We start from the raw sequence: 22,960 nt of genomic DNA, 5'->3' as shown, positions 1-22,960 counted from the left end.
TAACCCCTGCTGACAGATACCCCAGGACTTCACAGCATGCCTTTCAAAATCTTCACTGCTTCCTCCTTCTGCCAAATGAGAGGGTAACCCTCTTCCCCTGTCTTCTAATCTAGTCTCCAATACATACATCCCAAACACCTCTAGTTCTTACCCACGGTCTTTGGATTTTTCTCAGCTGTCCTTTTCTCTCCTATATTCCTAATCATGTGGGGCTCAGAATAATCTCTGCAATATTGCTTCTCTACCAATATCATTCTAACACTGTTCAGAGAACACACATTTCCCTCTTACTTCCTTGGGGTACATCAGTCCTCGCAACAGTTTAGGTCTCAAAGATCTCCCAAATGCTTGATGGACAGTGTATACAGCCAATGAGAGGCAGTCCTCGAGAGAGATACCGTGTTCACATCCCTTCTCCCTCTGTTTTTCACTTTGTAGTAAAAACCAAGCAAGCAGCTTTCCTTCAAGCCACACTGTGACCACCATTCCAAGCAGCCAAACCAAATGACCATGGACAGAACGCTCTGAGACGATGAAGTAAACAACGCTATTCCTCTTTGCATGCTGATTTTCTTTGATATATTTCCCATCAAAAGAAAGATAACTAGCTTAACTCCTTGGTAAATGCTTACTGGACTGACTTACTTGAATAAGGAGCTGTCTTAGACACTTGAAGACAACCTGGAGCAAACAAAGCCTGCCATTCTTCTCAAGCAACTTGACTATCACCATGAATGAGAAATATTCTCACCTATTTTCTGAAAGAGCTGAGGTCACAAGCCACTAAAGTTGGCTTCTTAACCATAATAAATAGTAACCACCATTCCAGATAGCCTATTCACACGTCCATTACCTGTTCAGTAAGGAAACTCAAGTGAGGAGAGTGAGCACCTCTAAGCCTCAGTTCCTTTTCCAGTAGAATGAAGAAGAAAGTACTCACTTACTGTTGAGGGACAGCTTAGTTAAGTGAGGTGAAGCACATGCTAGTACCAAGACCTTAGTACTTAATTAGCTATGAAAAAAGTGACAGATTTTCTTATTCCATAATTCTCCCAAGAATCTAGTGTGATAACAATAACCCTTTTCTTTAATTACAGTGTCTCCCTTCCTTCCAGCTAAAATAATTTCTTTTCAAGTTGATAGTTTCTTATTTCAAGAGTGGCATGCCTATTGGATTACCTCCGAGAATTCTGAGCGCTCTATGTGCAATCTGCTGCAATACCGATGGACTGGGAGATAATACTTAAAGATGCTAACTGCACCTGGGTGAGACTCTTTTCCACCTGACCAATATTTATGGAGACTGGCCACATACCAAGCACTATATCAGAGAAGGGATGGGTTAGGGATCAAGTCTCTGCCTTTGTGGAATTGGAGGTCTAGTGAAGGGAACAAGATAAGCAAGTGCTACATGAATGAACATGAAGGTGGTAGAGGGATGTGGTGGAGAAATAGCTGAGAAGGGATGGTAAGGGGTCAGATCCATCTTAATGGAGAACAACTGTGTGATCATAGCCAAGATTATTACTTCTAAGAGACAATGAAAACAATGATGACTTGTTGGTCTTTGGTCTGAGACAGAGTGGATAGCCCAGGCTGTCCTGGATCACAGCATCTACTTGCTTCCGACTCTCAGCTGCTAAAATTAAGATATATGTTACAACAAAACACCTGGTCTTTTGCTCACTATATTTCATTATTTATTCTTTGAAAGTGTTCATATGTGCACGTAATGTATTCTCATATTGTTTGAGAATTTAATACCAGGATGGCATGTGCTTTGACGAGAGCCACTCCCTACTCCTTCCAATACCCTCCCATTACTTACCTCTTGACTTCCTGTACTGGTTTCTAAACCCACTGAATTTGCTTAGTGTCTGCAATGAGACAAAGGTGCAGGATCAAACTTTTGAGTTGACCACTACAGAGAGCTGAGCAAAACAAGATTCCTTTCAGTAGTGAGGCCCTGTGATTCAGCAGAAGTCTTGTGCTCTGAAAGCCAGTTCTGATCTTGAACAAGTTATTTAACACTTCTCTGCCTCAGTTTTCAAGTTTCAAAGGGACTTGGAAATGCTTATTAAAGAGTGTTATGGTATGTAGCCTTGGCTGGGTGGCCTGAATCTTTTGCATTTCAAGGATATCATCTACTATATATCTTGGCCTCCTGAGTGCTGGGATTATAGACCTGTATGACTACTGAAGATATGATTAGAAAGAGACATCTATCTATGCCCTAGTTTCTCTGTTAGACAGTACAGAAAGCCATTTATTTATTTGTTTGTTTATTTATTTACACCCAAACACCTTGAATCGATAAATTGTGATCTAGACCTCACGGAACCCTGAAAATCTGTTTGCTTAAGTTCTAAGAATCTTCTGGAATTTCATAAAGACAGCATTGAATGCATGCACATAAATGTGTTTAGGGCTGTATTCCTCCTCTGAAAAGAGATCCTGTAGCATTTATTGTAATGTAGTTCATCACTGTTCATAAGGGTTAAGAGCCATTGACTTGAAATGGGGCTAGAAACATGAATTATTTATAGAGAAGCAATAATATTAACTTATATATTACAAGTCTCTTACTACTTATGACATGCCCATAATTTATCTCACTTGAGCTCAAGACAGGCAGCTACACTAGGCATAGCATAGCCCAGAGTAACACTAGCACTGTGCTCCTGGCCCTTGCTATTGGAGGGCACTGGTGTTTACCACCCCCACTTCAACTGCACAAAGCAAGGGCAAGGACCACAGTATGACCTTAAACTATTCAACTCCACTTAATTACCCATTGTAGTAGGAGCACATAAATACAGGATGTCCCTTTGCTCTGCCATTCTGTTTTGCATCATTATCAGAAAGACAAATGTAATTCATGTCCAATTACTCACTCACCGCAAGGTCAGAATATTTATTTTTATCATACTGGTGATTTTTTGGATTAGTGGTATCAGTATTTATTCATGGCTAACCCAAACCAAACATCCTGTTGATATCAATGAATTGCTATATAGTTATTGTCACAGGTATGCTGAGTCACAGAGCAAATAAGAAGTTTATGAGTTGACAAAGAAAAGGCTACAAAGAGGTTAAGATAATGTTCCCTGTTAATCACAGGTGTCTTGTGAAATAGATGCATTGTTTATTTATATTGTCCATTTATTGAGCAGTCGGTACTTGGGAAACCGAAACTAGCCCAAATAGTGAGGATTAAATAAAATTCACATCATTATCTTTAAAATTGGTTGCTGGTACATTTTGGTTCAACTTAAGAACAGCTCAATTTAGCAATCAGTTTTTTTCCTCTGCCTCGTAGAGAAGAGCTTTGTCTAGCTTTCAGATGTAGACAGAAGTAGGAGAGGTGGAAAATGAAAGAAAACCCTTTTGGGTATGGTTCATTTGCTCAGAGATCTGGAGTAGCATTAACTGGTATCCTACCAGAACTCCTGTAGTCAGTTCCTGAGATTACAGTGCCTGTCTGGAAAAGAAGAACCCAAGCCCTCAGCTGTAGCAACATATATGGCTCATTTCTTTCCTTATTCATTCTCAGCCAAGCAAATGCATTTTATTATCTTTAGTCACTGTCATCAAGACAGACACAATTGTCTGAAGATGTCACTAATTCTGGGTCGTTAAAGATGTCATTGTTATAGGTTGTACCTGTGATTCAAATCCTTTCTTTTCTCTAGATACCTGTAATAACAGAGTCAGCAGGTGTGTGTGTGTGTTTCTGTGTGTCTGTGTGTCAGTGTCTGTGTGTTTCTTAATCTATGCCATTGTTCCTCTTAGTGTCTTTGTACATACTAGTAGTCTAGAAAACAGTTTTCTAATTGTGATTCATGGTGAGAAGGTAGGTATTATAATTAGACAAATACTTTTTCTCTGAGCTTTTGATTTTTGCACTTATGAAAGGGGGATATAAAACAACTGGTTTCTGTGGTACCTTCCTATCCATCACGCTGCATTCCACTAATACTCTACCTAGCTTCTATTGGGTTTGCTGCCATACTAATGTCCAAGAGAGCTTCCCTGTCAATATGATAGGCCTAAGTTAGGGGCAAAGTGAATAACGTTTTGAGAATCTTTAGTTGGGAGATGAAATAAGAATACTTGATGCAACATAATAGCCAAAAGACTAAATTTAGGGATTGAATGCATAATATTACAGCAGGTTTTAGAATGTGAAACCTCTACTGTCCAAAACCAAAAGTCAGCAAGGAGCTAGGGAAATGGTTCTGAGGATAATGTGCTTGGTATACAAGCATGAGGACATGAGCTTGGATACCCTGCATTTATAGGAAGCTGGTCACAGAAGCATGTATCTCTAAACTGGCTATGGGGCTTGTGAGAGATGGAGACAAGAGAATTCTAAGGGCTTACTGGCCAACCAGTCTAAGCAAAATAGATTCAGTGGGAGGTTGTATCTCAGAAAATAAAGTGAAGACTTAAACAGAAGAAGAGAAGAAGACATATACCTGTTTTTGACCTCTAGTCTCCACAGGCAAGCACATACATATACATGTGCCTTCATAAAACATACACACACACACACACACACACAGAGAGAGAGAGAGAGAGAGAGAGAGAGAGAGAGAAAATTTAATAAGTCTGTCATTGAAAGAGAGGTACAAGAGGCTACTCTCTGTTTTGCTATGCTCAACTCAGTTCAGCTCCTAATTTTAATCAATTATTCAATTCCTTATTCCTTATCTGAAAAAAAAATAAGGATTAAAGAGATGTTCACATACTAACTAGGTATACCAAAGTAGGAAAAGGTTTGTGGAGAAAAAGTAAGGGAAATCTTTACCTTGGAAATGATGAGTGCCCTTGGTATTTAAACAGTACGTGACAAAGATAAAATACTCTGTACATGTTTAAGTAAAAGCAATAATAGTGTTGAAAGTCTGGGAAATTCCTGAATTGGGAACTCTCAACTCTGTGTACAAACGGCCTTTATAGCCAGTACTGTAGAAAGTTTGAATGGGCCTTAGCAGTTGGTGAGACATGCCCTTGGCAGGATTCGTGTCTACATGCTGACAAGTGCCTCAAGCAGCACAACATGGTGGGTGTCACCCTCGGGTTTGTGTTACTCAGAGGACATCTGGTAATGTCTGCAAGTATTTTTGGTTTTCACAGTTCTCGGAGGCCAGAGAGCTAAGAACTGCTATGACACATAAGACAGTTTTTCACTACAAAAATTACTATTCAGGACAAAATATGTCATAGTTGAAAAGTTCAGAAGACTTTGATAAAAATGTTTAATTTGTCACATACTCAGAGCCATCCGGAGAATCTGAAATTGACCTAGCCAAATAAAAATTGAATAAGCAATTGTATTTCAAATAACAGTTTCAAAGAAAGGTACCAGCTATATGACTGGGTGTTAGGGAAGAAAAAGGAGGGTTAAAAAGCTAATACTAGCCATGCATTGAAATGCGCAAATCAAAGCCATTATCTTGTGTGTCAACCTAAAAATTTTTAAAGAAAATAAATGATTATTAATGATTTGTAGAAGTATAAATTTAAAGACATGAAGCACTAAATGATTGTGAAAAAGAATTCATATATGAATTGGAACTGCATGAATATCTAAGAGTAGTTAGAAGGTCAGTGCTTTTACTCTTGTTTTGGTTTGCTTTATGTGTTTAATTTTTTTCCTTTATTTACCCAGCAATTTCAACGTATGGGCAGCACTTTTAAATTCAGAAGCAGAAAATAAATCTAAGTTGAATTTTTAAACCCTGGTACTCTTGAGGATTGAAGGGCACATGGTAATAAGAACAGTAGTGTAAACTTCAGTGTAGCTGGCAAGCATAAGGGGAGCCAGGCCTCCTCACTCACTCCAGGCAGAATGCAAATTGTTATGACCCCTTTGGAAGACAATTTGGCAGTACAACAACAGAGCCTTAAAAATATTCATAGCCTAGGACCCAGTCATTCCAACTCTGGGCAGCTAGCCTAAGGAAATAATAGTAATAAAAAAAAAAATAGGCACAGGGATGTTCATTTAAACTTGATTTACAATGGTCAAAATGGGGTTATAATGACTATGAGTAGAAATCATTCTAAATGACTGGAAATGGATGAATACTATATCTCACCATACTAATTCCATATGATCCAATATAAGGTCACTAAAGATAATATTTACAGTGATTCTATGAGATATGAAACTTATGATACACAGCTTTATGCAAGGGTCTAAATGCAGGGACTAATATATGATGGCTACAAAATATAAACTTCTGAATCAATCCAGAAGCTTAGAAAGACATAGAAGATTTTTAACAGAATGTAAACATCTTTCAGATATAAAATATATTTATCCTTTTTATCCTTTCTTTATATTATGCCATTAGGTAATTATGTTAAAAGCATAATTCTTATAATCAGACAAAAGTATTGGAAGACATATCAATTCCAAATCTCAGTCTGATACACTGATCCACTTAGCAAATTCCATCCCATTTAGCACCGTAAGCGTTTTGAAGACAGGAACCATCGTGATCTTTTATAAGGAAAGAAAAATCTTAGGCCTGATATATCCCATCTCTGTTTGCTTCGGATGTCCTCTCTGACCCTTCCTAATGATGTTTTCTCTGAGTTCCCAACACTCTTCATGCATACTGTATAGCTACTTATGCCACAAAATATTTGTATAGTAAATAAATGGATAAATGAATGAATAATTTACCCAAAACCAGAAGTAGAGTCAGCCTGGTAAGTCTAGCTTCAAAGTCAGTGAGTGCTCCAGATGAATTGTGGACAAGGCCAAAGTCCATCCGTCAGCACTTTGCCCAGTGCAGGGCTTATTGTTGGGACAGGGTGGTGTCTAGCCTTGGAGTTACACATTTATCTAGCTATAAAGGCATCAATGCCTTCAAAGTACAGCAAAGAGCGTTCTCTGTGAACGGTACTTAACACAGCAGCTGGTAATGATTGTGATTCCTGTTTTTTTCCTTTGAAATTTCCTACTTGTTTACTTAACAGAACGTTGCTAATCTGGAAGGGGGCAAATTAGGAACTCCCTTTGTGAAACGGAGAGCAGGCCTTATAAGGAATCTGGGGTATGTCTATGTGATAGCACTTCTATAAGGTTCTGTTCAGTTGAGATGATTTAAAAGCAAGCCTTGGCTGGCTGGTCATAAAAGGGGCCAGATTATAGAGGGGATTTACACAGCTATTAGCTAGTGGGTTACAATGCTTTAGTGGTCCCTAGATATTTAAGATTAATGACTGAATCAGTGGTGTTATTGTTACAAGATATCTAGGTGATGGGAGCCATTGGATACAGGAATTTTTAGCCCCTACAAGAATGTAAAACTGTTTACCAGAACACTGATGACCACAGATTGAAAAGCTGCTCACAAAATAGGCTAAAAATCATGTTGAATAGGTTTTTTTTTTCTTTTGCAGGTAGAATGTATGTATCAGTCTAGTTAAACTTTCGCTCATCCAGGTAACATGAGCAAAATGGGGACTCACTTTTTTACTTATCAGAGATGAGGAACTAAAATCACCAGCCTAAAAAAAAAAACAAATTAGTACAGAAAATCTACTATGTAAATGACTCCTTCTATAAGCAAGACCTCAATTAAGGACTCATCCATGTACTAGAAAAGACAGGCCTACGTTGTATTTATTCTTTAGTGTTTCTATTGGGGTGGGTGATAGATTCAAAAATCAAGGTATTCAGTTTTAAGTCTATACTAAATTCATTTTGTTAATCAGCAATTCCCAGGAACCACATAAAGAAAGCCTGGAGAAGACAACCTGAGTTCTCTAGTGAAAATGTTCTTCAGGCCAAGTTATCTGTGCAAATATTTAATGATGAATACACAGGATCCCAAGATTCTCATCTACAGAAGGAGTCAAGATAAAGATTATCTGTTAATAAACCAATTTTGAAAATGAAGCCATCCAGTCAATAGGATCAGTGCCCTGATCCTTCCTCCTTGAAATCTGAAAGATTAAATCATAGTGTCATCTCATCATAGATAGTATGAGGATCCTGTTTATAGGGGTAGTTATCTCAAATATCCCAAAAGACCACATAGGCCATTAAGGAATTCACTTAAAAAAGAAGTCCCTCTTGAGGATTATTGAGAGTTGGAGGCTAGTCTAGAAAGTTGGGATACTCTGACAGGAAAATGTAACACCTCCCTGTCATGTGCCAGAGAACAGAGCAAAGCATGTCCATCAGCTGAATTCTTAGCACCAAGCTCTCTGTTAGGACTCCAGTGAAACAGACATGACTACAACATGGAATTCCTTTTATTCCCCAGAAAGATGATTGCTCTTAAAAGCCAGAAAGCAGTCTCAGGAGAAGAGAGTATTACATTCCCTGGAGCAGAATTACAGGTAGAGCAAGCCATGAGACATGGGTGTTGAGAATTCAAGTACTCTAAAAGAGCCACAATCTTTCTTTACAGTCAAACTTCTCTCTGAGCACGAGTCTTTCCATTTTGAGGGTAATATGCACATTTACCCAGAAAGAACTAGCTAACACTCTCCCCTCCCCCCATGGCTCCACTTCTCTGGAACCAAGTAGCATCCTAAAATGTAAATGACGAAGTCAATCCTTCTTCCCAGTGAAAATTAGCAAACCAAAAGAAGAAAATGTGTGGATTGCAATTTGGGTAACAGGCCAACATCATAAATCCAGAAAGGGAAACAATGGTCAAGATGTAGATATCTGATGACAACTCCATCATTGATTCATCATATATACATTTGTGAATCACTGGAGATAGTGTCCGGTTTCATATTTAGTGAAGAGTCAGAAAGATATCTATGGTCCAAGCAGATTGCAAGATTGTAACTCCACAGAAAGGATATAAACGTTATTCCCAAATCATAAGTACAAGCGCATAAAAATAAAACATAATAGATTGCAAAGTTTCTTTAGTACATCGAAATAAAACAACTTTGGTTATGATACTGTTTGAGAGAAAAACTATAATCAAGGTCAAAAAGTTACTCTCCTGTTTCTGCAGACATTGGGATATTCAAATTTTTTCAAGGACACAAAACTACAACCTAGCATACACATGTTGGCATCTGCACACAACAACAAACACATTAGTAATTTCTCTGCTATGTATATGAGGAAGTATGAAAATCAAGATTGTGAGCTTGGGCATTAGGAGTTATACTTCCAATCTCATATTTGCTTAGGACCTAGTTGGCTTTGAATTTACTTTTTACCATTTCAGGAAAAAGTCCGGTGCTGTGAAAAGCTAAAGAAGAAACATGTAGTGAGTGTGCCTTCTATAGAGGGCTTGGGATACATAGATAATAAATAATATTTCTCTCTGTATGATTTGACAAATGACCCATTCTAATATGTATTTTTAGGATAGACATACAATAGTCAAAAGAAGAAAAGGGGGCTAGAGGAAAGAAAAGTAGAACAAAGGAAGAAAACTAAATCTGCAGATAGATTTGGTTCAAACTTATTTAACACAGGGAAATGTCCTTATACTTTACTTTCAAGCCTCTCCTGATACATGAGAGGTTTAGCACATAAACACTCATTCATTTCGCATTGTGAGGAAAAGAGGTCATGACTAGGGAGAGGAAAAAAGCATTCATCATCAAGCACAAAAGTTAATACTTGTTGGTATATATGTAAGTCTGTGTAACATTTTGCTGGGTGAAAAGATAAGAATTTTGGCAAGTATCTAGGGCTCTCTTATGCTTTAGAATACTGATTTAGAAAGCCACAGGGTCTTAAAGACTTTGTGGTACACACCTGTAGGTCCATCACTTGGACAGGTGAAGTTAAGGCAGGAAGATCACAAGTATGAGGCCAGGTCTTTAAAGTAAAAACCATCTCACAAAGGAGGAGTGGGGGGGGAGGCTGGTGAGATGGCTCAGCAGGTAAGAGCACCCGACTGCTTTTCCGAAGGTCCAGAGTTCAAATCCCAGCAACCACATGGTGGCTCACAACCATCCGTAACAAGATCTGACTCCCTCTTCTGGTGTGTCTGAAGACAGCTACAGTGTACTTATATATAACAAATAAATAAATCTTTAAAAAAAAAAGGAGGAGTATGCTCATACTTAATTTTTACTTGCTTAGGGATTCTCCTCTCTCTCACTCTCTCTCTTTCTGTCTGTCTGTCTGTCTGTCTCTATCTCTGTCTGTCTGTGTCTCTGTCTCTGTCTCTGTCTCTGTCTCTGTCTCTGTCTCTCTCTCTCTCTCTCTCTCTCTCTGTGTATCTTTCATATGTTGCATACTTTTTGATATTAGGTAATTAGCCCCACCTTAGAAACAAGAACATCAAAGTTGGATAGTAACATTCTGTAACCTGAATATGGTGCTGCTGGATCTGAACTCAGCTTACCAAAGGCTATGCTCTTAATTACTGCACCATCCTACCTTCTCAGGACTCATGCTAGTCACACACTACCTAGAAAAAGCATGTTCTCTGCACTTTCTTCACTGACACACCGCTTGGTAGCAGCCTTCAGTCACAAATGAAACTGGACATTGACCTTCATTGATGAAGATCTACAGTCCTTACTGAGATTACACAAGAGGAAGTGATGAGGCATTTTTCTGAATGTTGAAACTAGTCTCTTTGTCCATGAATACCGGCACTGACTGAAAGAATGCTTTGAAGAAATTCCTCAAAGGTAAAAGGTAAGCTTTCTTCTCCTGAAGTTCTGATGAAGTCCAAAAAGGAAATAGAGCCTTGCATAATTCAGGGCTGAGTGACTCTTCCTTCAGTCTTAACTACAAATCTGGGCCACATTTTTTTTTCTTTAGGATTAGTTAAATACTTAAGATCCTGAGTCACTAGGCTGTCTACCAGTCAGTGCATGTTCTAGCTCTTCCACCCTGCATTGGAACTTGTAAGAAATTAGGCACTCCAGAGATCCCACATTCAAGTAGTGAAAATGAGCCAACAATGAAATCAATCATCACAGACAAGGGTGGACAAGTAAGAACTTTAGGAACTACTAATGCTGAGTCAGGGCCTTCATATAAGCTGCCAACAGATAGAAGCAAGGAGAATTTAATGTGTTCAGCTAGAACTGTAACCATTCTTCTTCCAGAAGCCCAAATTTCACCCTGCTTTGATTCCATGTATCTGTTGTTACATGGTGGAGAACAGCTGTGTTTAGGCTGCTTTTCGGAATGGAGCCAAATTAGTCTAGGCACTGATGGAGCCAAGTGCAAAGGCAGGTATCATCTTCTTTAGGTGACTAATGAAGAAAACAGACACTCTCAAAGCCTTATGGCCACTGAGAATCAACCACACACTCCTGGAGGCAAGCCAGGACCCTAGGTATAAGGGTACTCAAAAGATGAGAACACTGCAGTCTCTAGAATATCACTGTCTTCAGTATAGACTATTTCTCTACACAGTACTCAGTACCATGCTTAGCTCTAAGCTCACAGAGTAACTGTCATGTAAATCTCAGAAAAAAAGTTATACCTGTTTAGATGATTGACTGATTGATAGATGTTTGATATCATTTTGTTTTAGAAACAAAAACATGATGAAAGCCAAGAAGACAAATATGAACAAAGGCAGCAAATGTATAAATAGCTACAGGTACTGGTAACATAACCTTCATCCCATATAATAATGGGGAACTTTTTAGGGGACTTGCCCAGAAATAAGCACAAGCCTAAGTTTCTCCATTGTACAGTTCATCCCAAAGCTCTTTTCAGGGACACAATGTAGGCGGCTTCCATAACCTTGGCAGTTGTTACCATATTTATAGAACACTGACACCTTGGTCACAGGGGATAAAGAAAGAGTACATATGCTGGTTGGAAATTAATCAGATGGCATTTCCTTAAGCTTTGCTTTCATTTCTCAGTGAAAGGTTGATTCATTTGGTTTTCCTGACATGTCATTTCAGTAATAGCCCATGGTTATAGCGCAGTTTCTAGATGTCTTTGACAATAGAACCATATAATGAACATTGGAATATAAATGACAGGCGTTCATTATAGGACATTAGGAGACATTCTTACAAGTCCTAGATATTGGCTTTCTCTCATGTGAAATTAGGACCTTTGATCAATTATGTCCTGGTGTCTGTGTCCTCTTATTTTTTTTCTCTGAGCCCATTCTTTACATGTTTCTTGTGAGCTTAGCATTGGAGATTCAGTGTTCTAATAACCAACCTAGTGTTCTACTAACAAGGACTCCATGATCCCAACCAGTAAGATCACAAGGCAGTCATTTTCCTTATCATGAAGACCATATCTAGTGGAGAACACAGACATCCATTGAGCAACACATTCTATAGATCTTTTTTTTAATTAGGTATTTTCTTCATTTACTTTTCCAATGCTATCCCAAAAGTCCCCCCATGCCCTCCCCACCCCCACTCCCCTACCCAACCACTCCCACTTCTTAGCCCTGACATTCCCCTGTACTGAGACATATAAAGTTTTCAAGACCAATGGGCCTCTTTCCACTGATGGTCGACTAGGCCATCTTCTGATACATATGCACCTAGAGACACAAGCTGGGGGAGGGGGGAGAGTACTGGTTAGTTCACATTGTTGTTCCACCTATAGAGTTGCAGACCCCTTTAGCTCCTTGGGTACTTTCTCTAGCTCCTCCATTGGGGGCCCTGTGATCCATCCAATAGCTGACTGTGAGCATCCACTTATGTGTGTCCTAGTCCCAAGAATAGCCTCACAGGAGACAGCTATATTAGGGTCCTTTCAGGAAAATCTTGCTAGTGTATGCAAAGGTGTCAGCATTTGGAGGCTGATTATGGGATGGATCCCCAGGTATGGCAGTCTCTAGATGGTCCATCCTTTTGTCTCAGCTCCAAACATTGTCTCTGTAACTCCTTCCATGGGTGTTTTGTTCCCAATTCTAAGAAGGGGCAAAGTGTCCACACTTTGGTCCTTGTTCTTCTTGAGTTTCTTGTGTTTTGAAAATTATATCTTATATCTTGGGTATTCTAAGTTTCTGGGCTAATATCCACTTATCAGTGAGTACATATCATATGAGTTCTTTTGTTATTGGGTTACCTCACTCAGGATGATACCCTCCAGGTCTATGCATTTCCCTAGGAATTTCATAAATTCGTTGTTTTTAATAGCTGAGTAGTACTACATTGTGTAAATGTACCACATTTTTTTGTAGCCATTCCTCTGTTGAGGGGCAACTGGGTTCTTTCCAGCTTCTGGCTATTATAAATAAGACTGCTATGAACATAGTGGAACATGTGTCCTTCTTACCGGTTGGAACATCTTCTGAATATATTCCCAGGAGAGGTATTGCTGGATCCTCCGGTAGTACTATGTCCAATTTTCTGAGGAACCGCCAGACTGATTTCCAGAGTGGTTATACAAGCTTGCAATTCCACCAACAATGGAGGAGTGTTCGTCTTTCTCCACATCCTCGCCAGCATCTGCTGTCACCTTAATTTTTGATCTTAGCCATTCTGACTGGTGTGAGGTAGAATCTCAGGATTCCTTTAATTTGCATTTCCTTGATGAATAAGGATGCTGAACATTTTTTCAGGTGCTTCTCTGCCATTCAGTATTCCTCAGATGAGAATTCTTTGTTCAGTTCTGAGCCCCATTTCTAATGGGGTTATTTGATTTTCTGGAGTCCACCTTCTTGAGTTCTTTATATATAATGGGTATTAGTCCCCTATCTGATTTAGGATAGGTAAAGATCCTTTCCCAATCTGTTGGTGGTCTTTTTGTCTTATTGACAGTGTCTTTTGCCTTACAGAAGCTTTGCAATTTCATGAGGTCCCATTTGTCAATTCTCGATCTTACAGCACAAGACATAGCTGTTCTATTCAGGAATTTTTCTCCTGTGCACATATTTCGAGGCTTTTCCCCACTTTCTCCTCTATAAGTTTCAGTGTCTCTGGTTTTATGTTGAGTCCCTTGATCCACTTAGATTTGACCTTAGTACAAGGAGATAAGAATGGATCAATTCGAATTCTTCTACATGATAATCACCAGTTGTGCCAGCACCATTTGTTGAAAATGCTGTCTTTTTTCCACTGGATGATTTTGCTCCCTTGTCAAATATCAAGTGACCATAGGTGTGTGGGTTCATTTCTGGGTCTTCAATTCTATTTCATTGGTTTACTTGTCTGTCACTATACCAGTTCCGTGCTGATTTTTATCACAAATGCTCTGCAGTACAGCTTTAGGTGAGGCATGGTGATTCCCCCAGAGGTTCTTTTATCCTTGAAAAGAGTTTTTGCTATCCTAGGTTTTTTGTTATTCCAGATGAATTTGCAAATTGCTCTTTCTAATTCGTTAAAGAATTGAGCTGGAATTTTGATGGGGATTGCATTGAATCTGTAGATTGCTTTTGGCAAGATAGCCATTTTTATTATATTTATCCTGCCAATCCATGAGAATGGGAGATCTTTACTTCTTCTGAGATCTTCTTTAATTTCTTTCTTCAGAGATAAAGATCTTATTATACAAATCTTTCACTTCCTTAGTTAGAGTTACACCAAGGTATTTTATATTATTTGTGACGATTGACAAGGGTGTTCTTTCCCTAATTTCTTTTTCAGCCTGTTTATCCTTTGTGTAGAGAAAGGCCATTCACTGGTTTGAGTTATTTTATATCCAGCTACCTCATTGAAGCTGTTTATCAGGCTTAGGAGTTCTCTGGTGGAATTTTTAGGGTCACTTATACATACTATCATATCATCTGAAAATAGTGATATTTTGACTACTTCCTTTCCAATTTGTATCCCCTTGATCTCCTTTTGTTGTCGAATTGCTCTGGCTAGGACTTCAAGTACAATGTTGAATAGGTAGGGAGAGAGTGGGCAGCCTTGTCTAGTCCCTCATTTTAGTGGGATTGCTTCCAGCTTCTCACCATTTAATTTGATGTTGGCTACTGATTTGCTGTAGATTGCTTTTAACATGGTTAGGTATGGGCCTTGAATTCCTGATCTTTCCAAGGCTTTTATCATGAATGGGTGTTGGATTTTGTCAAAGCTTTCTCCGCATCTAACAAGAATGATCATGTGGTTTTTGTCTTTGAGTTTGTTTATATACTGGATTATGTTGATGGATTTCCGTATATTGAACCATCCCTGCATCCCTGGGATGAAACCTACTTGGTCAGGATGGATGATTGTTTTGATGTGTTCTTGGATTCGGTTAGTGAGAATTTTATTGAGTATTTTTGCATCGATATTCATAAGGCAAATTGGTTTGAAGTACTCTATCTTTGTTGGGTCTTTCTGTAGTTTAGATATCAGAGTAATTGTAGCTTCATAGAATGAATTGGGTAGAGTACCTTCTGCTTCTATTTTGTGTAATAGTTTGTAACGAACTGGAATTAGATCTGCTTTGAAGGTCTGATAGAACTCTGCACTAATCTCATCTGGTCTGGGTATTTTTTTGTTTGTTTGTTTGGGAGACTATTCATGACTGCTTCTATTTCTTTAGGGGATATAGGACTGTTTAGATCATTAACCTGATCCTGATTTAACTTTGGTACCTGGTATCTGTCTAGAAATTTGTCCATTTTGTTCAGGTTTTCCAGTTTTGTTGTGAATAGCCTTTTGTCGAAGGATCTGATGGTGTTTTGGATTTCTTCAGGATCTGTTGTTATGTCCCCCTTTTCATTTCTGATTTTGTTAATTAGGATGCTGTCCCTGTGTCCTCTAGTGAGTCTGGCTAAGGGTTTATCTATCTTGTTGATTTTCTCAAAGAACCAGCTCCTTGATTGGTTGATTCTTTGAATAGTTCTTCTTGTTTCCACTTGGTTGATTTCACCCCCGAGTTTGATTATTTCCTGCTGTCTACTCCTCTTGGATGAATTTGATTTCTTCTGTTCTAGGGCTTTTAGGTGAGTTGTCAAGCTACTACTGTGTGGTCTCTCTAGTTTCCTTTTGGAGGCACTTAGATCTGAGTTTTCCTCTAAGAAATGCTTTCATTGTGTCCCATAAGTTTGGGTATGTTGTGCCTTCATTTTCATTAAACTCTAAAACATCTTTAATTTCTTTCTTTATTCCTTCCTTGACCAAGGTATCATTGAGAAGAGTGTTGTTCAGTTTCCATGTGAATGTTGGCTTTCTATTATTTCTGTTGTTATTGAAGATCAGCCTTAGTCCATGTTGATCTGATAGGATGCATGGTAGAATTTCAATATTTTTGTATCTGTTGAGGCCTGTTTTTTGACCAATTAAATGGTCAATTTTGGAGAAGGTACCATGAGGTGCTGAGAAGAAGGTATATCCTTATGTTTTAGGAAAAACTGTTCTGTAGATATCTGTTAAATCCATTTGTTTCATAACTTCTGTTAGTTTCACTGTGTCCCTGTTTAGGTTCTGTTTCCACTATCTGTTCATTGATGAAAGTGGTGTGTTGAGGTCTCCTAATATTATTGTGTGAGGTGCAATGTGTGCTTTGAGCTTTACTAAAGTTTCTTTAATGAATGTGACTGCCCTTGCATTTGAAGCATAGATATTCAGAATTGAGAGTTCCTCTTGGAAGATTTTATGTTTTATGAGTATGAAATGCCCCTTCTTGTCTTTTTTGATAACTTTGGGTTGGAAGTCGATTTTATTAGATATTAGAATGGCTATTCCAGCTTGTTTCTTCAGACTATTTGCTTGGAAAATTGTTTTCCATCCTTTCACTCTGAGGTAGTGTCTGGAATTGGGTCCATTGATATTAAGAGATATTATGGAAAAGTAATTGTTGCTTCCTATTATTTTTCTTGTTAGAGTTGGCATTCTGTTCTTGTGTCTATATTCTTTTAGGTTTGTTGAAGGATTACTTTCTTACTTTTTCTAGGATGTGGTTTCGATCCTTGTATTGTTTTTTTTTTTTTTCTGTTATTATCCTTTGAAGGGCTGGATTTGTGGAAAGATAATATGTGAATTTGGTTCTGTCATGGAATACTTTGGTTTCTCCACCTATGGTAATTGAGAGTTTGGCTGGGTATAGTAGCCTGGGCTGGCATTTGTGTTCTCTTAGTGTCTGTAGAACATCTGTCCAGGCTCTTCTGGCTTTCATAGTCTCTGGTGAAAAGTCTGGTGTAATTCTGATAGGCCTGCCTTTATGTTAATTGACCTTTTTCCCTTACTGCTTTTAATATTTTATCTTCATTTAGTGCATTTGTTTTTCTGATTATTTTGTGTCAGGTGAAATTTCTTTTCTGATCCATTCTATTTGGAGTTCTGTAGGCTTCTTGTATGTTCATGGGCATCTCTTTCTTTAGGTTTGGGAAGTTTTCTTCTATAATTTTGTTGAAGATATTTGCTGGTCCTTTAAGTTGAAAATCTTCATTCTCATCTACTCCTATTATTCGTAGGTTTGGTCTTCTCATTTTGTCCTGGATTTCTTGGATGTTTTGAGTTAGGATCTTTTTGCATTTTGCATTGTCTTTGATTGTTGTGCTGATGTTCTCTATGGAATCTTCTGCACCTGAGATTCTCTCTTCCATCTCTTGTATTCTGTTGCTGATGCTCCCATCTATGGTTCCAGATTTCTTTCCTAGGGTTTCTATCTCCAGCAATGCCTCACTTTGCGTTTTCTTTATTGTGTCTACTTCCCTTTTTAGGTTTAGTATGGTTTTGTTCATTTCCATCACGTGTTTGGATGTGTTTTCCTGTTTTTCCTGAAGGACTTCTACCTGTTTGGTTGTGTTTTCCTGTTTTTCTTTAAGGACTTGTAACTCTTTAGCAGTGTTCTCCTATATTTCTTTAAGTGAATTATTAAAGTCCTTCTTGATGTCCTGTACCATCATTATGAGAAATGCTTTTAAATCTGGGTCTAGCTTTTTGGGTGTGTTGAGGTGCCCAGGACTGGCTGAGGTGGGAGTGCTGGGTTTTGATGATGGTGAGTGATCTTGGTTTCTGTTAGTAAGATTCTTATGTTTGCCTTTCTCCATCTGGTAATCTCTGGAGTTAGTTGTTATTGTTGTCTCTGATTAGAGCTTGTTCCTCTTGTGATTCTGTTAGCCTCTATCAGCATACCTGGGAGACTAGCTCTCTCCTGAGTTTCAGAGGTTCTAGCACTCTCTGCAGGCAAGCTCTCCTCTTGCAGTGGTTTTGATCCTTGCATTTTTTTTTCTGTTATTATCCTTTGAAGGGCTGGATTTGTGGAAAGATAATATGTGAATTTGGTTCTGTCGTGGAATACTTTGGTTTCTCCATCTATGATAAAGATGCACAGATATCTGGTGTTCAGACCTGCCTCCTAGCAGAAGATGAAGGTCTGAAACAGGGCCTGTCCAGAAGCTGTTAGCTTCTGTAGTCCACACTCTCACCTGCACAGTCTAGTCTCAGCGGGATCCAGGAACCAAAATGGCTCCCCCGGGTGCTCTGGCAAAGCCCTCCCGGGTGGGGCAAACACCACTCCTCTGTCAGGGAAGGTTCTCAGATGTCTGCAGCCTGAAAAGGGGTCTGCCTCAGAAGCTCTGTGGCTTCTGCCTGTCCCAAAAGCAGTTAGCTTCTGTAGTTCATACTCTCACCTGCACAGACTAGTCTCAGAGGGATCTGGGAACAAGATGGCTCTACCAGGTGCTCCAGCAAAGCCCTCCTGGGTGGGGCAGACACCTCTCATCTGGCAGGGAAGGTGCTTGGATCATTCCATAGATCTTACCAACCATTATTGATGTATTGTAAACATCAGAGAATACTAAGTAAAAAGAATACAATAACACAACACACACACACACACACACACATAGGGAGTAGAATATCCCATCTTAGAAGAAAGTTCTGGATGTCTCAAGAGGAGACTTCTAAGTTGAGAAGTAAAGGACTGAAAAAAATATACAGCCATTTAAAATGTGGCTAATGTGGCCATTCAGTCTTGTATTCTCAGCATTTGGAACAATGAGGAAAAGAGTCCTTTGTGTTCAAGTTCAATGATGATTAAGAGACAATTGAAGCAGTCAATAAACTATGGTGGCAGTCAGGTTGAGAAGAAAATGGGGAAAGGGGCTTTGTGGAGAGGGGTTGATCCAATATTTCTACACACAGATATGTGAGTAGTCTCTTGAGGGCAAGCCTCTATATTAGCTTCATGGAGGGACAAATGTAAATGACTGATGAGGGCAAGATCCTACACCATGGCCTTTGGGAGCTCAAAGTTCATATGGTTGTCCCAAAATGCAAACGTACATGCTAGAGGGATATAATATAAATGGGTTCTTTTGTTTTAATCTGACAGAGGTCTCTGTGAGTTTGGAGGTTCCATGAAGCACAAGGTTTTTAGCCTAGGCCAGAAAAGACAAGTTCTAGTCTCAGAAGAATAGAAGGGGAAAAGCAAGAAATAGCAAGAATAGAGTAAGTGTCATGAAAAAAATGCATGTCAGAGAAAACCAGGTAAGCTGTCCCTAAACCTTCTCCTCTCTTTCTTTGTTCTTCCAGACCAAATCCTTTGGTTTCATCCCTAGCACTTCAACAAAACACCTAGTGCAGTCTTTTTTTTTTTTTTTTTTTTTTTACCTCCTGCCCACATCTGCTGTGTATTCCACAGAGCATTCCCTCCTGACCTAACTACCCCAACTAGTACCTGTATTCTAGCCTAAAACATCAGCAGGCATTCCCTGCAAATACACTAGCTGAGCTGGCCAGGAAAACAGGCAACACACAGCCATCAGACTCAAAAAAATCTAGAGAGAAAAGAGAAACCACAAAACAAAACTCCCACCCAACAAAGACAAACACAATCAATAACAGCCAGGACATGCCTTCACTGGAGCGCAGCTATCCTGTCATAGTAGATTATGAATAATCCAACATAGCTGAAGCACAAGAAAAAGAACGTAAAACCAAATATATGAAGATGAATATGGTCATTCTTCAAAAAACTGGGAATCAGTTTACCTCAAAACTATATCACTATACTCAAAACTATACCAGCTCTATCACTCTTAAGTATATACTTAAAAAAAATATTCTACCATACCACAAGAACACTTGCCCAACCATGTTCATTTTGGCTTTTTCCCCCCATAATATCCAGAAACTACAAACAACCTAGATTAGCCTCAGTAGAAGAATGAATAAAGAAAATGTGGTTTGTTTACCCAATGAAGTATTACTCAGCTGTTAAAAAAAAATGATCCCATCAAATTTGCAGGCAAATGAACGGAACTAGAAAAAAAATCATACTAAGTGAGGTAACCCAGACCTAGAAAGATAAATATGGTATGTATTCAGTTATAAGGGGATCTTAACTGTTAAGTAAGTAATAAATATAACCTGTAGACCTACTGGTGTTAGGTAAAGAAGGAGAATCTAAGAAGGACTCACTAATCTCCCTGGGAAGGGGAAATAAAATAGACTTTATAGATGGACTGGAGATAGGAAGGGACAGGAATGGGAGGGATCAAGATTAGGGTGAAGCTGGAATGGAGAGAGGGAGTCTGGGGAGAAATGGCTACAAATAGGGCTTTGTGTAGGGTTGATGTGAAAACCTAGGGTGGTGGGAACTTCCTGGAGTCTATAAAGGTGAACCTAATGAGGACTCTGAGTAATGAGAGATAAGACGTCTCAGCTGGAAATCTCTTGTAGCCAGGCAAGGATTCCAGTGGAGGGACTGGGTTGCACTCAAATTGAATTGTTGGCCAAGTGGGTTCCTTGGAAATCCCTAGCCAACCCAGTATGTCACTAAAACAAGGAGTTGCTCTTTGAAAACTGGCAGCAAAGTCCCATTGCTGAGGACAGCATCCACACAATTCATTAAACATGAAGAAGTCCAGCTGGTGTTTCTATGAAGCATTCACCCCTATATTCTAGTCTTTTTGGTCTGGAAAGGTACTCTGCAGGCTACTGATAGAAAAACACTAACCCATCCACACTAGATTTTGTTCATAATCTCTCCTGTCTGGATAATATGCTAGGGCAATGTTGGCACAAAATCTGTAGAAGTAGCTAATCCATGTCTGATTTGGCTTAAGGTCCACTCCACAAGAAAGAACACATGCCCAACATGTGTTAGGTAACCAAGAACCAGAGAGCTTGGAGACCTAGGATAAAACTAAACACAATTTGTAAATGATGATAATGATGATAATAATAATAATAATAATAATAATATGACTCCTAGTGTTTTCACAGTAAAGAATCAAAAGAAATTTAATACGGTGTGGAAATAAGTAAGTATCTGGTGCCACAAATCTTATCTATTGGACTAGAACTGTATCTGTAGTATACACCCCAATAGCAGGCACATAATCTTAAGTGATATTGATTACAAGGTGATTAAAATTTCTAAATTATAATCAAAACATTCCCCTGCAATCAACTCTGAACCCTATATTTGTTATAAATTAATCAATGAATGTTCTTTGTGCTCCTGATGTTGATGGAAATGAGAAAGCAGAAAGGGATATTTCATATATCTCTGTGCAGGTTGTGTGGATTAATTCTGACATCATATCTGATATTTATTTTCAGTATGAGCTACACATTAGCCAAAATGAACTCTTTCTTTTATAAAATGATTTTGGTCATGGCTTTTGTTTTTTCACAACAGAAAGTAACTAACACATAGGACTTCTTGTATTTGCCTTTGAGAGAATGGTGGCATTGTAATATGTTTAAAGTGACCAACCATCATGGCTCTCAGAGACTGAACAGAGGAGAAGGGTTTCTGATGATGGAACATCAATGCTTGGATCTACACAGTTCAGTGAAAACTTCAGTATATGTGACCTTCAGCTCTCTCTCACCAATCTGAGATCTGTGCTTCTTTTTGTATGTGCACATGTGTATAGGAGGTAGGGAATAATTCTGCCTATTACACCCATATTCTCTTATTCCTGTCAGTAGGCTATTATTTTCAGCCTTTTCTTGAGAAATATTGCTACCAGTTAGTTATTAATCATGAACATTATACATTATACATTTCAATACTATACCTTAATAAGAATTGTGTTTCTACCAACACATGTGTTTCTAACATCAAAATATGTAATTTTGACCAATTTATTTTATCCATTTCAAATCTGTTAATGGAATGAAAGCCTAAGACCTATCATTTAAGGATTATTTAAGGAATAAATTAAATTATCATTTTGAAGAATCTGATACCAATCCTAACAAATAAGTCCTCAATTAATATATTCTTCTATATCACCCAAGAGTTTTGGGGAGATAATCATAAACAAGGTACTGTTCAAGATTCCATGGCTTATGTGGAAAGACAGGAAATGTCACACATTGTAGTGCTTCCGTTTTTGAAATATGTGCATTGGAGGCCAATGATAAATAATTAGAATGCATTTATAGGAGAGTGGTCACAGTATTTATGTACTCTGTTCCTTGCCAGAGAGCATCTGGAAACTCATGAATCTTTGGGGCATAGTCACGTCTTCAATATTTGGTTGCTTGCACATTTGTTAGAGTTTTTACAGCATACATGATTTGGCAGATGTTTAGAGTAGTAGGTGAGCCTGGCTTTTGATGTCTTTGAGAACACAGAGGCCTTCAGGGCTGGGATGGTGTCTTTCTATAGGTCATGTTCTTCAACTAATCGCAGTGCAATTCATGAACATTAAACAGTGTCACTCCAACTTATATAAGAGCCCATCATACAGTAAGCAGAGGTACTTAGTATGAAGGGAAAAAGGCACACTCCACATGGGTCATTTTCAAGCTCATTTAGTGTGGGGCAAAAGCAGCTGAGGGGATCTTAAGGAACTCGCAGATAGATTTTCAAATTCCCATTATACTTAGAAGATGTACTGGACTTATTAATTTCTTGCTGATAATGACTTAAGTTTAATAAAGATAGTTTGTTTGCAATAGTTATGCTGACTCAGGACTCACAGATGAAAAGAATCTACCTTCATATACTTAACTGGATGTCTTTGCTCCACATATATCATGTGTAACATTTAAGGGAGAACCTAAATTATACAGACTGTTTTACCAACATCTCGTTTGCTCTGCATAGTACTCTATTTAATGCTACTTTATCTAATTTGATTATATGACTGAGTAAATAAAGGCTCAGAAT

The 22,960-nt window shown here is 38.5% G+C and overlaps 2 long non-coding RNA genes across 2 annotated transcripts in view; one reads left to right on the top strand and one right to left on the bottom strand.

Annotated features, from left to right (window-relative positions):
- The window catches only part of LOC115029418 (uncharacterized), a 40,916-nt gene extending 34,161 nt beyond the window's left edge, over nucleotides 1-6,755 (bottom strand). The window contains exon 1 of the long non-coding RNA XR_003834986.1: nucleotides 6,698-6,755. This is a non-coding gene — a long non-coding RNA (uncharacterized LOC115029418). The remainder of the gene's footprint in view (nucleotides 1-6,697) is intronic.
- A 3,812-nt stretch (nucleotides 6,756-10,567) lies between these two features.
- LOC110311115 (uncharacterized) overlaps nucleotides 10,568-22,960 on the top strand; it is a 58,610-nt gene continuing 46,217 nt past the window's right edge. The window contains exon 1 of the long non-coding RNA XR_002379915.3: nucleotides 10,568-10,651. This is a non-coding gene — a long non-coding RNA (uncharacterized LOC110311115). The remainder of the gene's footprint in view (nucleotides 10,652-22,960) is intronic.

The sequence above is a fragment of the Mus caroli genome, unplaced genomic scaffold, assembly GCF_978045245.1.
Source record: "Mus caroli unplaced genomic scaffold, Mus_caroli_1 scaffold_16, whole genome shotgun sequence".
In the NCBI taxonomy this organism is placed as follows: domain Eukaryota; kingdom Metazoa; phylum Chordata; class Mammalia; order Rodentia; family Muridae; genus Mus; species Mus caroli.
The sequence above is the reverse complement of the archived record's forward strand: the minus strand, read 5'-3'. Positions and strand labels throughout refer to the sequence as shown.